This window comes from Psammomys obesus, unplaced genomic scaffold, assembly GCF_907164565.1.
Source record: "Psammomys obesus unplaced genomic scaffold, mPsaObe1.curated_primary_1811, whole genome shotgun sequence".
NCBI lineage: Eukaryota > Metazoa > Chordata > Mammalia > Rodentia > Muridae > Psammomys > Psammomys obesus.
The window spans coordinates 17,095,428-17,109,989 of record NW_026596095.1 but is presented as its reverse complement, the minus strand read 5'-3'; the positions used below and the strand labels follow the sequence as shown (position 1 = coordinate 17,109,989).

Sequence of the window (14,562 nt, the reverse complement as noted above, 5' to 3'; positions counted from 1 at the left end):
ACTCGAATTTATTAATAGATACATGTTCAGATGCGAAACCATGACAAATCGCTGTAAAACTTGGCATCTGTTACACACCCGGACATATTTCTGAGATCTTCTTTACCAACACTTGAGACTGGTATTTTTAACGAGTAGAAAACCCAAAAAGCACTTGAAAAAGTGAAGGAGTTCACACTTCCTCCAAAAGCATTTTTTCCAAACACTGAGATTGCTCAAAAATTTGAGTGTCCCTAAACCTACAGTAACTGCAGCTTTATCTCTTCAGTTATGATTGTAGTTAAGCATTTTTCATATGTCTGTCAGGAAAAAAAAAAAAAGACTAAGTAATATTCTCTTTTATGGGATCTTCCTATTCAGGCCTTCACACTTCTTTTTCTTATGAATCTGTAAGACCTTCTAACATTATAGGTACCTCATAAAAAAAAAAGTGAGTATGAACTGGTCATTGTCCATGCATGTGGGCATGCACACACACAAACACATTATGTATGCAAGACACAGGTGCACATAAACACAGGAAATGCCTAACCGATACTATAGCTGTGAGTCCGGAGGATCGTTCCTTAACAGTACCTTGCACCAGCCCTCCCTTTTCAAACTTACATAGTCCACTGGTTAGTGTGTCAGATTTTTGCACCTCAGTTCTCTGCTGGCCCTTTAAGGACTTAACCGTAAAACACAATGCTGCAAAGGAACTCCATCACACCCATATATCTTTCTAGACATATGGGTAAGGGAGGGAATAGTGACGGGAAATACCAGACGTTCCCCAAGAAGACTGTAGCCACCAGCTGCCTCTCTAGCAACATGACTGCCTGGTCCTCACACTGATGAAGGCCTCTCCAAGCGCTGTCCCGGACACCCAAGGCTACACAAAGAAACCCTGTCTTGAAAAACAAAACACCCCAGCATCTGGCTCCCAAGTCTTTATCGGCAAAGTCAAACATGTGAGATTTTGTTAAAAACTATTATTTTCCACAAGCTACTTGGGAGCGAGCACTGAATGTATTTGTAATCCACTTGTGCCTCAAGAAAGGGAACTGTTGCCCTTCATAACAAACACCCTTTCACTGAATGATTTTATAAACATTTAAAATTTTAGGTATATGTCCTGTTTTCATTTTATGAAGTGAATTAAAAAAAAAAATCAAAAGTTATGAGTGCCCACAGGTGAACACTGAACAGATGCTTTTCAGAGACTATCCAGGGTCAGACTAATTCTAACTTCCTTTATATAAATATGTGTCTTGATTTTAGTCAGACTCGGAACTTTAATGTAGCTAATCTGAAGGGCCATTAAGAATTATTTTGCCATTTGTTTGGGCCCGTGGTGGTACACTCCTGTGGGTTTAGGGTCATATGCCCCTGTGTCCCGCAGTCCCACAGAGGGCAAGCCTTCAGTGCCCCAGAGAACTCCAAGGCTCTACCTTGAAAAGAGAGCATCACTGCTCTCTTCCAGCAGCCAGGAAGATGGCTGCTACTTGGACATGGCACCTGTCCATCTTTCAAATAGGACGGCTCTGCTGGGAGAAACTGACAGGGATCCCCCCCTTCAATACTGTCTACTGGCTTTGTGACACCCAGAGTCATTGAGGACAATTACATACACAAACAATGCCCTGTCAGTACTAGTTTCTCCATCCAAAAGCCAGATGGGATGTGGCGTGGTAATCCAAGATGGCAGGGTCGCTGTTGTCTCAGGGACCACCTCCACTACATCTGCAAGCCCAGCGGCGAGGGTGAGTAGCGGCTCTCTGCACAGCTGTGTTTCTGCTTCAGAACAGCCAGTGGGCAGCACTGTTACAGCTGGCTAGTGCAGGCCACCAAGCAACATGGAGTGTATCGATAGATTTAAGACCCCCAAGGCCATCTGTGGCAAGGTGCAATTCTAGAAGTGCTGAAGCCAGATGCTGGCCCACACCCTCAGAATGAGATAAGGTGGATCCCCTGTTAAAATCGTTTCCACTGTCTCTCAGTGGTGACGTGCTTGTGCCCCAGACTTTACCATATGGACTTTTGGGAGACCCCTATGTACCAAACTACAGCAGCACACAAACATAACACGTAACACATAAGGGACTTTACTCTATTTTGAGCTCCTATCACATGGCAAGGTACCTGACAGCCATCACCTAATGACTCACTACTCCATCAAGTACTGAATGGAACCCTGTTCAACACGGGAAGCCTGAGTAATGGTGTGTGTGGCGGTGGGGTGTGTGTGACTTATACCTAGGGAGAACAAGGATTTGAACTAAATGTTCTGTGTCTAAGAACATGCAAAGGAAAAGCAGCATCCTGTGGGAACAGCCAATTATTGAGATGAAAACATCTCTGACCCATAGTGAGAATACACAAACTCAAATATCCGACTCACACATGCCATCAATATCTGAGAAATGTTACAAAACAGAATGCGAAGCTGGTGCTTACTGTGGCTCGGAGGGAGAGGAAGCTGCTGACCTGCTGTGCCTCACCTGTTTCCTCCTCTCCCATGGCCTCGGCACTGCCACGGTCTTCTCAACGATGGTGATGTTTAGAGCAGCAGTTCTCAACTTTCCTAATGCTGCCACCCTTTAATGCAGTTCCTCATGCTGCGGTGACCCCCAACCACAAAATTATTTTTTGTTGCTACTTCCTATCTGTAATTTTGTTCATGCTAGGATTAATAAAGTAAATATCTGAGATGCAGGATATCAGATGTGACTTCTGAGAAAGGACTGTTTGACCCCCCCAAAGGATATGCAACCCACAGGTTGAGAATGCTTTAGATAGTCCCTCCTGGCCTGTTATACAGCATTCATTTGTTTGCATGTTTAATAGCTTTAACACCATGGCATGCTCCTACGACAACAGGGGTCTTGGGCCTAGAACAGCATCTGCCAAACAGCAGCCATCATATGAGTCAGTGAAAATCTGCAATGTGGCTGCACCTACTGCATGCAAGGTAGTTGACGGTCAGGTCTTATCAGGAATGCAACAACAGCGATAGCCTTAAAGTACTAAGCATATGCGATCGTGAGAAAAGCTAACCAGGAAGCAAAAACTGAAGAATCGGGAGTTCAAACACAAAGTTCCAAACTACCAGAGAGCCTAAAAAGACTTTATGAGGTGGCAGCATGAATAAGAAAAGGTGACATCTTCCAGGTGACATGCTGGCTGCTCAGCTGACCAGAGTCCTAAAGCTTGATGCTGGGAGGGGAACCTTTAAGGCTGAAATGATGAGCTGGAGGCAGAACTTAGGAGTCTGTTATATCAGGATGGGAAACTCATGTCACCATGATAGATAGGTAATGTGGCAGCAATGAAAAATCCTGGGCAGGGTGGTGACATGGCCTTCCTGCACCCTTTAGAAGTTAAAAGGCACCGTTGATATGCTGAAAGCAGGGCAGGGCTACTGGGTATCTGCCATTCCTACAGGTAGAGCTATTGTGTACAGCGGAATTATACAGTGTCTGATACTATGTAGGCCATCAACACCCCTCAACCTGTATAATTCTTACCACAGCCCCGTTTGATTATCTCATTTTTGCTCTTAGAAATGAAAAGGCCTGCTTCATAGAAAAGCCTGCACTCACGTCCATGAACCAACCAATGTCACAGATAGACTTGTGTAAGGACCCATGTTTGCCATACATTAACTCACTGCTTGCCTGGTAACAAATTCCGGGTAAGGAAGGAGGAGGCCAGAGGCATCTTAGAAGAGGAAGGCTGCGGGTACGGCTTGAGCGCTCTGAGAAGGCAGCTAGGCAAGCACTTTTACAAGTCAGCCACGCAGTGAGAGCAGGCAGTACGGAAGGGTTGCTTCAACTCCGCACCGTTGCCATGTGTGGCCCTTTTGTGTATTTAGGCTTTATAATACCCACCCAAAGCGTGGCACACACAAGCCTGTGAGACAGGTTTGCTTGACCTCTATTTTGCAAAAAGAGAATTGGCTTCAACTAGTTGGACAAGCCAAACAGCCTGTGTGCTTGCTTGATACCTGCAGGCAGCAGCTGGCCAGGACGGCAGCCTCTGCATTATCCTTCACATAAAAGCAAATCTGGGAAGAAAACAGGACCGGCAAACCTGTCTGGTGGAGCCAGGCCTTTTCACAGAACCAAACAAATCACTTTGTATTCACCATCCTCAATATTATTTAGGTTTATAGCAGATGAAGCCACTTTGGCCATTCTGTTCCTTCTTGGATTCATATGGTTCCTGTCTGTCTACAGTATCTTTTTCCAGTTCCTCAGGCTGGCTCCCAAACTGCTGGTACTGCCCTGCTCAGATACCCAACTTCATTCTCCCCAATAAATACTCTTAAACCTCAGTCAAGTCTGGCTGGTTCTCCTCTCAGCTGTAGATGCTTATCAAATCAGCATTTTAATGATGCTGCAAAAATCAGAATAAGCACGAATGTGCTCGCCCAGCTCACAAAGCGTGAGAAGGTTTCACATTAGCTGAATTCTCTTTGACACATGCTGCGTGGGCAGGGAAGCGTAGGCCCTGATCTCGGGAGCTGGGCAGCTCTGATCTCAGTCACACACCCCATGTAGGGCAGGGGTGAGTTAATCACCTCTCCTGCTGGATTACAGGCCAACAATGATACTGCGTTCCTGCCAGGATTATCAAGGTTTACAAAATAAGGTATGTGGAAATCCTCAGGGTTTAATGCCTGCTTGGAAAAACAGAACATTTACCCATGAAAAATCAAAGACTAACTCCCAAAGACAACACCACAGGTCCGCCTGTACCACACTTTCTCCTATACCAGGGAAAGTGTTGGAAAGTGGGGTTCTCTTCTCCAAGCAAGATGGCTGACTTAGGCTTCTCTAGGTCAATAAACAGCTACAACTCTCCTGCAACAGCTTAGCAAAAAATAGCCTAGCCCAGAGCTGATCTTAAGAGCAGATACCAAGAGCACTATCTGTTCCTCAGGCGCTGTGTGTGACTTCCAATGGGCTATCAGGTGAGATCTCCAGAAGGTTGCTCAAGCCCATATTAATTTAGCCCCTGGACTGCCCGTTCTTGGACATTTTCATCTGTAACTCGCCCTCGAGTCTTTAATACCTTTGTTTGTCCTTAACCTACCTCCTCTGAAAGCATAAGGCTCCCTCCAACAGTCATTGGACATCGCTCGTCCTTTCAGGTTGTAAGAACACTCTTCCATTCTGGGCTCCTCTCTTTGCACACCGCCACCCAGTCGCAGTGTGGTCAGCCCTCAATGCTTTTAGCACGAGGCACCATGCCACCGTTCCTGTCATGAAAGTACCCCACCACAGCCACCGCCCCTTCGTTAATCCTACTATAAACCCAGGTCCCAGCTTCTCAGTGGCCTACAGAACCCACGACCCAGTCATTTTCCTCTCGAGATGGCCAGGAGCTGCCATATGCCAGCACCGGACCTGTGTTTTGCACGCACATTTTTTCTTCCTGGATAGACAGTAACTTAAGTGAGTTGAAAGACTTAAGGCCACCTTGCCTTAACCTTGTATCCCACTGTAACAGGCTACTCCAGTCATCCCGCACTCACCAGCTGGCTGACCAAAGGGCAGTTTGCACAGCCTCACTGCACACAGCGGCTGGAGGCCAAAGCTCTGAACCAGAACAAGGATTTGGTGGGCAGATTTACTTTTAGTCTCCTGACAACATGAAACATTACCCTCTACTCTGAGATAAGCACAGTTAGAATATGGTGTCAGTGCAGACACTAAGTCCCAATCCTATGCTAACTATATGTTTTTACATCGTGGGCACATGTGCTCTATAACCTGAATAGACCTGCTGTATTACACCTTGGCATACACCTGCTATCGACTTCTCCCTATTGTATAATGTAAATTTCCTGTCCAAATATACTCTTCAATACCATAATTTTAATGGTTACATAACGGTCTACTGAAGAATTGGGGAACTGGGGAAAATTCATTAAGCAGGTATTTTACTATATAGTTGATATTTGTAAAAAAAAAAAAAAAACAAAAAAAAAAACAAAAAACAAACACACAAAATAGCCCTCATGACATTAAAAAAAATATGTAGATTTCTCTGATTTTTTTTTTTTTTAATAGAGGAAAAAGAACCAAATGTTTCTATTTAAAGTTAATCTGATGGTTTGTATAAAACTCCTTGAGGCCTTTAAGGGCTGACAAGTATCTGACCATTTAAGGATGCTTCCCTTGTGTTTTAGGGGTGCTACTTTAGATTAAGTGCTTTGGCCTAGTTAGGGAGTGTTTGTTATTCATGATTAATGTTTTAGTCGAAATGTTGCTTTCTGAGTACAACCAGAATTTAAGTGACATAAAAAAAGAATCATTCAAAGGCAAACATTAGCATTCTTCGAAGAATGAATCAGCATTCTGTCCTACGTTCTACCACGTGCTATGAATTAACAGACTACTGGTACAGGTAAGTAGATGTGAGAGGCTGTCAAAATTGGCAACTCGTGTATTTTCACTGAGCTGAGCCTTCTTTAATGAAATGCACCCACCTCACCCTCTCAAGAGATAGTGTCCACGATGCTCCAAGTATGAAACCAAGTCTCAGTCCAAGGGAAGAGGTGGGACACAGCTATCTGGGGACCCCCAAGCACTGGATTTTGAAACCTGCTCATGACTGGCAAAGCCACAACATTCTGCAAGTTGCTTACCTCTCTGTGCCCACCCGGTCTTCAGGGCTCCAGGATCACAGGGATCCACGTCACAAAACACAAGGCGGCAGAGTATCCCCAGAGCCCCTGGTAGGCAGCTCTCCATAATATCCCTGGTCAATGTCCAACGCAAGTCCTCAACTAAGCATTTTGACCAAATACAGTCCAATCTCCTTCCACCTTCATAAAAGAACAACAAAGAGCTCTCGGTGGGTCTGGAATGAACCACTCTTCTTTCGGATTCCAAGGAAACAGCATTCGTTTTGATCTCATTCTTACCTCCTCTAATTATGTTCTCTAACCTCCGACTTTAAAAGCAGGCTTTCGTAACCTATGAAAGAGGGCAAAGGCTCATCTTCTCAACGTCCTATGGAAAAATGTTTTATGTGATGGCTGCCAGTATAAACATCAGTCATCCAGGGCAGGATGAGGATGTGAACTTGCTTTTAGGCTTTGTTCTCCTCAGGGCCTTGAGCGTGGTAGGCAAGAGCTCCATCACCGAGGCCACCGTCAGCCCCACAAAACTTAAAGTTTGGGTGGTACTTACCACAAGTGTGGTTGATTGAGCCTTACTGAGAATTCACCTCAAAAAAAAAAAAATGAGATTCAAAATTTCATAGCTCTGGGTGAGTATAATCAAGATACACTGTATGCATGGAGGCCATTGTCAGAGAATGGATAAAAGCTTATTCTTTCAAAAACTCACAGTTCTTTTGCATGTGTGCGCTCGTGGTCGCTTGCATTGGCTCAAGGCAGGGAATAGTCTCGGACTTGATGGCCACGACCACCGAGGTCAAGCCTGACAGTGGTCTGCCACCTTTGACTTTCATACTACATTAGAGCCATTACCGCTTCCTCAGTCACGATATTTTCATTTAAAATCGCCTATAAGACTGAAATGCTGTAAAACGGCCTCTTGAGCACAAGGACGTGCCATGCCTTGCCAAGAAACGTATTAAGTGAGCTGCCTTGTCACAGGAGGTGGTGGCAGTGAACTGATGGGACAGAGGCAGCAAGGCGCCTTTAGCAGAAGCACTCCTAAAATAAGGCTACAGTTTGATCAGTCAGTCAGAAGCCCTTGAGCAGACAACTGCAGAAACCTACCTCTGCACTTGGCCTGGGAGCAATGGTTCAGTACTCACCATGGGCTGAGCAGACATACGGGTTTGGGAAGAAAGATCAAGGCCCACCTGCACACCTGTGTACTGCAATAGTTCCTTTGACCTGCTTCTCCACCTACACAGAACAGGCTGCACTCGGAGAGGCCTGAACAAGCGCGAGACAGGCAATAAAAGGGAACAAGCCCGTGTGATATCTGCAGAGCAGTTTTCTGGGAGTGTGAGTCTCAGGGCAGCCACAACCGCCTCAAGCCCCGCGGATGCTCCTGAGAGCATGCATGGCTAGCACCGAGGGCCACCACCCACGGCTAGTCACTCTCTTATCCCGAGACATTCAGTGTGATATACCCTGAAAGCAAGCGACTAATTCCTGACCTGACTTCATGATATCCAGCAGGCTATCCATAACATAATTCTCCTGTTATTAAATCATCCAAGTCATGGCTGTTCTTGCAAGACATCACATCACATCACATCCTTCTAGGTCTTGTGTGATCCAGCTGGCAAAAGATCACATCCAAAATCTTCTAAGTCCGTGTGATCCAGCTGGAACGCAGACAGGCCTTTAATTGCAGGAGTCTGGGGCAAACAAATCTCTGAGCCCAAGGCCAGCCTGGCCTAGAACACGTTTCAGGTAAAGAAAAGTTTAGATACAGGTGTGGTGGTGTAGGCCTTTAATCCCAAACTATGAAGGTAGAAAGTGATGTCTAATTGAGTGACAGAAAACGTAATGAATCAGAGAAAAGTTGATAGAATAGGATATGCCCAACTCTCAGAAGAGGAAAGGGAAGCCACTTAATGGGCAATGCAAAGAGGGAAGAAGGCAGTTCTTACCAGGACCGTAATGAGAGACAGTTTGCAGAAAAAGAACTCAGGTGAAAACAGAATGACCCAGAGCATGAGAATGAGCCAAAGATTAGATTGCTGGAGTTAGGTTAGGGTCAACCAGCGCAATTCCGGGGCCAAGAGAGAAAAGTTATATTGAATAAATCAGCTGGAAGCGTTAGAGTCAGAATAGTTAAGTTGAACCAGCCAGAGCAGAACTCAGTCAGAATGAGAAAGGGTGAGTTTATTAAGCAGTTAGTCTCAGAGGTTGAAAACATTCTAGGCCCAGGTTAGATTGTATAAGAGGCTAAGGAGCTTCCAGGACTAAGCCTAGGTTAACAGACAGAGACAACATTTGAAACAGGCGAATAAAGTTCTTTTACACAGCCTGCCTGCATTGTGCCAAAACAACTCCTGAACTATAGAAAACAAAACAAAACCTTTCTTAATGGGCTGGTCTTTATGCATGGAGTGTGGAGGATAGCAGGTGGGGATTAAGGAGTTGGGAGTGATGGCAGAAGCAAGAAATCCCTGCATATTAGGAGGTTAAAGTAGGAAGGCTCAAGTTTGAGAGCAGCCTGGGTGAAATAAGTAAAGACATAAAAGCAGACTGTCCTCACCAGCAATGTAATTTTTAAAAGACGTACGGGGATGTAAAGCCAGTCTGCTTTTCTGTCTGAATATATATTTTCACAATAATGAGTTCTACGTTTGATCATGAATCAAGTAAAAGCAGTTGCACTGATTTTGTCTGCGGTCTTATCGAGTTAGACCCAACTTGCCAAGTTTCCCACCACCCTTAGAGTCCCTAAGCTTAACCCTCCAACCAGCAACACAGCCTCACCACGGTGACCGTTGTTCCATCAGCTTAGACACAGATGGGAAATTACACTGGATACACTTGCACCCAGAATGTTGCCACATTCTCTCCCACCATTGTCACCAGACCAGCATTTAAACCCACGACCAAAATGTGACACAGTGAACATGACCCTCACTGAGTAAAATTAACTGCTAAGACACTGTGAAACATTCCTTTCTCAATGGGACTGTCATGGTCCACCTCGTATAAAAATTAAAATTCTACATGAAATTTCCTGCTTGCATTATAAATAAAATTTATATAGGAAGAAAAATCGAAAAAGAAAGGGGCCAAGAGATGGCTAGTCGGTAACGTGTTTGCCAAGCAAAAAATGAAGATCTGAGTTTAATCCTCAGAACCCACATAAAAAAACCAAACCAAAACAAAACAAAAACAAACAAACAAACAAACAAAAAAACAGGCATGCACGTGAAATCCTAGCTCCTCGGTTCCCTGGGCCAGTCAACCCTGCTTAACCACCAATTTCCAGGTCAGTGAGGGAGCCTGTTTCAAAAACCAAGGTGGGGACTGGAGAGATGGCTCTGAGGTTAAGAGTACTGGCTATTCTTCCAAAGGTCCTGAGTTCAGTTCCCAGCAACCACGTGGTGGCTCACAACCATCTATAATGAGATCTGGTGCCCTCTTCTGGTGTGCAGGTGTACATACCTTGGGAGTGGAGGGGGCGGGGACAGAACCAAGTTTTGTTCTCAGGCAGCTCACAACCACTTTTAACTCCAACTCTAGATCATCTGACTCCTGGCCTTGTTTTGCACTTGCATATATGTGGCATACTGTCAAAGCAACTTTAATTCACCTGAGGTAGCTGCCATCTTAGAGGCTTACTGCCTCTGTCTGCAAACTTAGGCCTAGTCCTGGAAGCTTCTAGCCTCCATACAACCTAATTTAGGCCTACAGTGTTTTCAGCCTCTGAGACTTACTGCTGAATAAGCTCAACCTTTCTAGCTTTTCCTGAACTATGGCAGGCTGGTTCAACTCAGCAGTTCTGGCTCAAACTCCTTTCCAAGCTGACTGATTCAATCTGCTTCTCTCAGCTTCTCACTGAATCGCTTTGGTTGGCCTCTAACTCTGGCAGTCTGTTCTAATCTTCTGGCTCCTTTTCACTCTCTGGCTCATTCTGTCTTCACTGTGTCCAGCTTGTTCTCTCTTAAGCCTCTCTCTGTAAAACTCTCCTGGAAAAAAACTGCCTGTGAATTCCACAAACTGAACTAACACAAACGCAACTCCATTGCACTGCCTCTCAAATCACTCAAACAAACTGAACAGAACTGACTAGAGCTCAAGAACCTGTATGCCTCTGTCTCCTAGGTGCTGGGATTAAAGACACATACCACCACACCTGAACCTAAACTGTTCTTTCCCTGAAACTTGCATTACACCAGGCTGGCCTTGAATTCAAAGATATGCTTGTGTTTGTTTTCTAGGCTTAAAGGCGTGTCTGTATTTCAGTTGGATCACACAGACCTAGAAGGTCTTTGGATGTGATCTCTTGCCTGAACATCCAAGTTCTTCTCAATTAAAATTCCTCTACAGCATATGTTCACACAAACACACACAGAGGTAAATAAAAATAGGCTTAAGAACTCAAAACCACAAATTAGACAGTGCCTAAGAAAATGGCATCTCTGGCTTACCCATGCACAAAGGCTTTAAACCCTTTTAAGCATAAACCAAAGAAGTTCAAGGTTGTACCTCAGTGGTTGAATTTGCCTAGCATGTATGACGGTCCTGGGTTTGATGCTCAGAACAAACAAGAGAAGGAAGGAAGGAAGGAAGGAAGGAAGGAAGGAAGGAAGGAAGGAAGGAAGGAAGGAAGGAAGGAAGCAAAGAAGGAAGGAAGGGTAAAAGCATCCAAGTATTGGATTGCTTTGGGCTCCCTATGAAGCCAAGGTGGGAGTTCTGACTTTGCACAGTTTTAACAGGAAGCCCATGAGAATGTGAGGCTGCCAGGTAAATTTTTTAATATTGAAACATTTTTAAAAAGTCGATGTTAAACATAATTACAGCTTAGATGTAGCATCGCCGAATGCTTTACATACATTAGCTCAGGATAGCAGTGCAACACCATTGGGTCAGTGCTTTAGAGATGAGGACACAAGATTCAGAGAGAACTTATGACCCCAGGGTCAGAAGCTACACAGTGTACCCTAGAGTCACATTCTTTCTCCAGTCTGTGGTGAAAAACATACTAATGATGTAGTACTGCTTTGGAGAGCAGAGTAAGATTTTCATGTACTGAGTGAATGCTCCAAGATTCATTCTGATGCCTGGTCTTGATGCCTTGTCAATGCTCAGTTTGAAGGATCTCATCTCCTCATATGTAAGGTGTGAAACTTTCTTTCATAATTGTAAGAATACAACGTCTGAATCCAGCTGCTGCTCCGGCACAGTCACTGTAGCTGCCCGCCCCTTCGCAGATACAGACAAGCATCCCACTAAAATGTCTGTGAATCCCTAGGTTAACAGACTCTGGATGCCAGGATCTCTCAGAAGGGAAGTTAGTTTATACCCAAAGGGGGTACTCCTGGCCACACTCCTGCTCCCCACCCATTCCCATTCTTGCCTGAGAATCAGGACCTGGCTCCAGGCTTGTGCTGTGAAACCACCCCCACCTTCTAAACGGTGTAAAAAAGATTTCTCTTCTGCAACGTGGGTTCTGATTCCTCTCCTCAGAAACCCTGCCACAATGTCTGTCTCTGATGCTGAGACCCCACCATGCTGCTGCTGCTGTCCGTCCGAGGCATGAATAATTCTAATAAGCCTCATTCCTCCAACAATCCATGTCAGCACCTCCTTGAGCTCCACGTCAGACTTTACAACAATGTTTGCACTTTGAGTTTTTAAAAATGATGCACTGTTATATACCAATATAATTCACATAATAAATAACACTGTAATAGAATGATTTGATATAGCTTTAAACAAAAGAAAAGTGTGTGTGGGAGGGCGGATTCCAAGTTACAAAATCCCTCATCCCAGAATAGAAAAAAAAACAAAAACAAATTAATCACTTTTTCTAAGTGGGTCAATGTCATGTGTAATTCCTCCTGCACCAACAGTCAATGGAAGTACAACTTTATAACCACATCCTCAAAGGAACAGGTGCTGGATTCTTTTTGGAATGTAGAAATGGTTCCTGCTCCAGCAATACAGAAGGCTGAGTCCACAGTATAAGCATTTTTCTCCCACTTCCATTAGGAAGGCAGTACTTATAGCTCTATTTTTAGAGATTAAAGAAAAATTCACATTTAAAATCATAACTCAATGCTTCCACATTTTTAAGTGTATTCTATAAAAAGTGCAAAATGAATAGGATTTCTTTTCAGTCCAAATTTTTTTTTCTTTTTTCTCAGAGTTAGCCAGCACAGTCAACATTCATCTTCCATGTGCTGCCCTATGCTAACACAGACATTCCTGCTATACATAGCTCAAGGCCAGCAATGCGTTCAAAGCAAAGAAAGCCTAGGCACTTTGCCATCAAAGGGTCTACAAGTGAGACCTGTGACCCAGATCTGACAGGTCTGACGACAGACAGTTCTGTGATAAGGGCAAGGCCTTGAACACGTGAGTAAGAACATTTTAGGGGACCAGTAACATGTCTCAGCAAAAGGACCTGCCACTAAAGCAAGGTTGATGATCTGAGCTTGGGCCGCAGGACTCACACGGTGGGAGAAGAGAGCCAACTCCCACAAGTTATCTTCTGACCTCCACATGCATGAATACACACACACACACACACACACACACACACACTCTGATGAAAATAAACAAATCTCACCAAAGGATGTTAGACATTTCTCCTTGAGAGGGAAAGAATTGAGACAAGTGCCTACTTTCTTGCTTCTTTCTGTTTGGAAGGTAGTAGAAAGCCTGGCACGTTACAGCAGCCATCAGTTAACTACACAGAAACTGGCTGCAGGTTAAAGTAGACAGAGCAGGAAACTCAGATGGAACCTGGAATTTGACACAATAATCCAGTGAACAAATTGAGCTTTCTGGTTACCTAAAATACCTAACCATCTTTATGTTCTGGGCTTTAAGTTCTGTAACTTGTAGCCAAACCAGCTCTAGAGTCCTTGATTAGCAAACACGCTCTACACAGGAAACTGAGAATAATCACCACCCAGGAGGGCACAGTACGGGAAAAGAATATGAAGATAAAGGAGATCAAAAAGACAGGAAAATTAAGGAAATTTGGGGAGGGATAAGGGCCCCTCACGCCTGGCATCTGGTTAAAGTCTCTAAAATAGCTAAGAATACAAATTCTGACATTAACAAAACACTGGGGATGATCGCCTACATAGAGATAATACTCCTCTTTCTATAAAAAGATATTTCAAATAAAAATGTCAAAATAACAATGAATCATACGTGTTTAAGGCCCAAGTATATACAAACTTTAAGCTCTCCTTCCTTAGCTATAAACTGAAAATTTCTGAAAAATCTCAGACTAGGAATTTTGTTGCTAGCCAAAAATGTTTCTTAACTTCCCTGTGACTTACAAGCAAGAACTTTTCAAATTGTAATCCTATCCAGTGTGCCTCAAAAACCAGCCTAGGATCTTTTTCTTTAAAAAGAAAGGGAAGTAAGCAAAATGGCTCTACACACACACACACACACACACACACACTCTCACCCACTCACTCACATGCACCCTGTCCCTAAAAAACACTCTGAAAAATATAATTTCAGAAACCACCAAAACCATAGGTGTAAGTATTACTAAGACAACAAAGCTGGGCGTGGTGGCACATGCCCCTAATACCAGCACAGGCAGTTCTGAGTTCAAGGCCAGCCTGGTATGACACTGTGACACATCGTTAATCTCATCACTTGTATCTCTCTGAGAGCCAGGCCAGGCTAGGCTACACAGACTCAAAGGAAAACCAAGGGATACTGAAATGTATTCTCAAGGTCAAAAACTCTGGCTCCACCTGGGCGGAACAATCAGCAGCATGGAGCTGTGACTCCATCTCCATGTTGACAAAATTCTGTACTCCAGGGATCACAGCGAAATTCCTGGGTGATGTAGTTTGGAGTGTTGAGTGCTTTGTTTGTTTGGTCTCACATCAGTCCAGCCTTGAACTTGCTAGTGGCTGAAGATA

At 44.2% G+C, this 14,562-nt stretch overlaps 1 protein-coding gene across 4 annotated transcripts in view; it reads right to left on the bottom strand.

The window, feature by feature from the left end:
• Elovl6 (ELOVL fatty acid elongase 6) overlaps positions 1 to 14,562 on the bottom strand; it is a 101,162-nt gene that overhangs the window by 69,556 nt on the left and 17,044 nt on the right. The window contains exons 1-2 of one of the 4 annotated variants that reach the window (XM_055628083.1): positions 6,914 to 6,965; positions 6,635 to 6,814 (exon numbers count right to left, since the gene is read on the bottom strand). The exons of the other annotated variants lie outside the window; for them this stretch is intronic. The gene's annotated coding sequence lies outside the window, so the exon portion shown is untranslated. Of the gene's footprint in view, positions 1 to 6,634; positions 6,815 to 6,913; positions 6,966 to 14,562 lie in introns of those variants that run through there. 4 annotated transcript variants of the gene reach the window in all.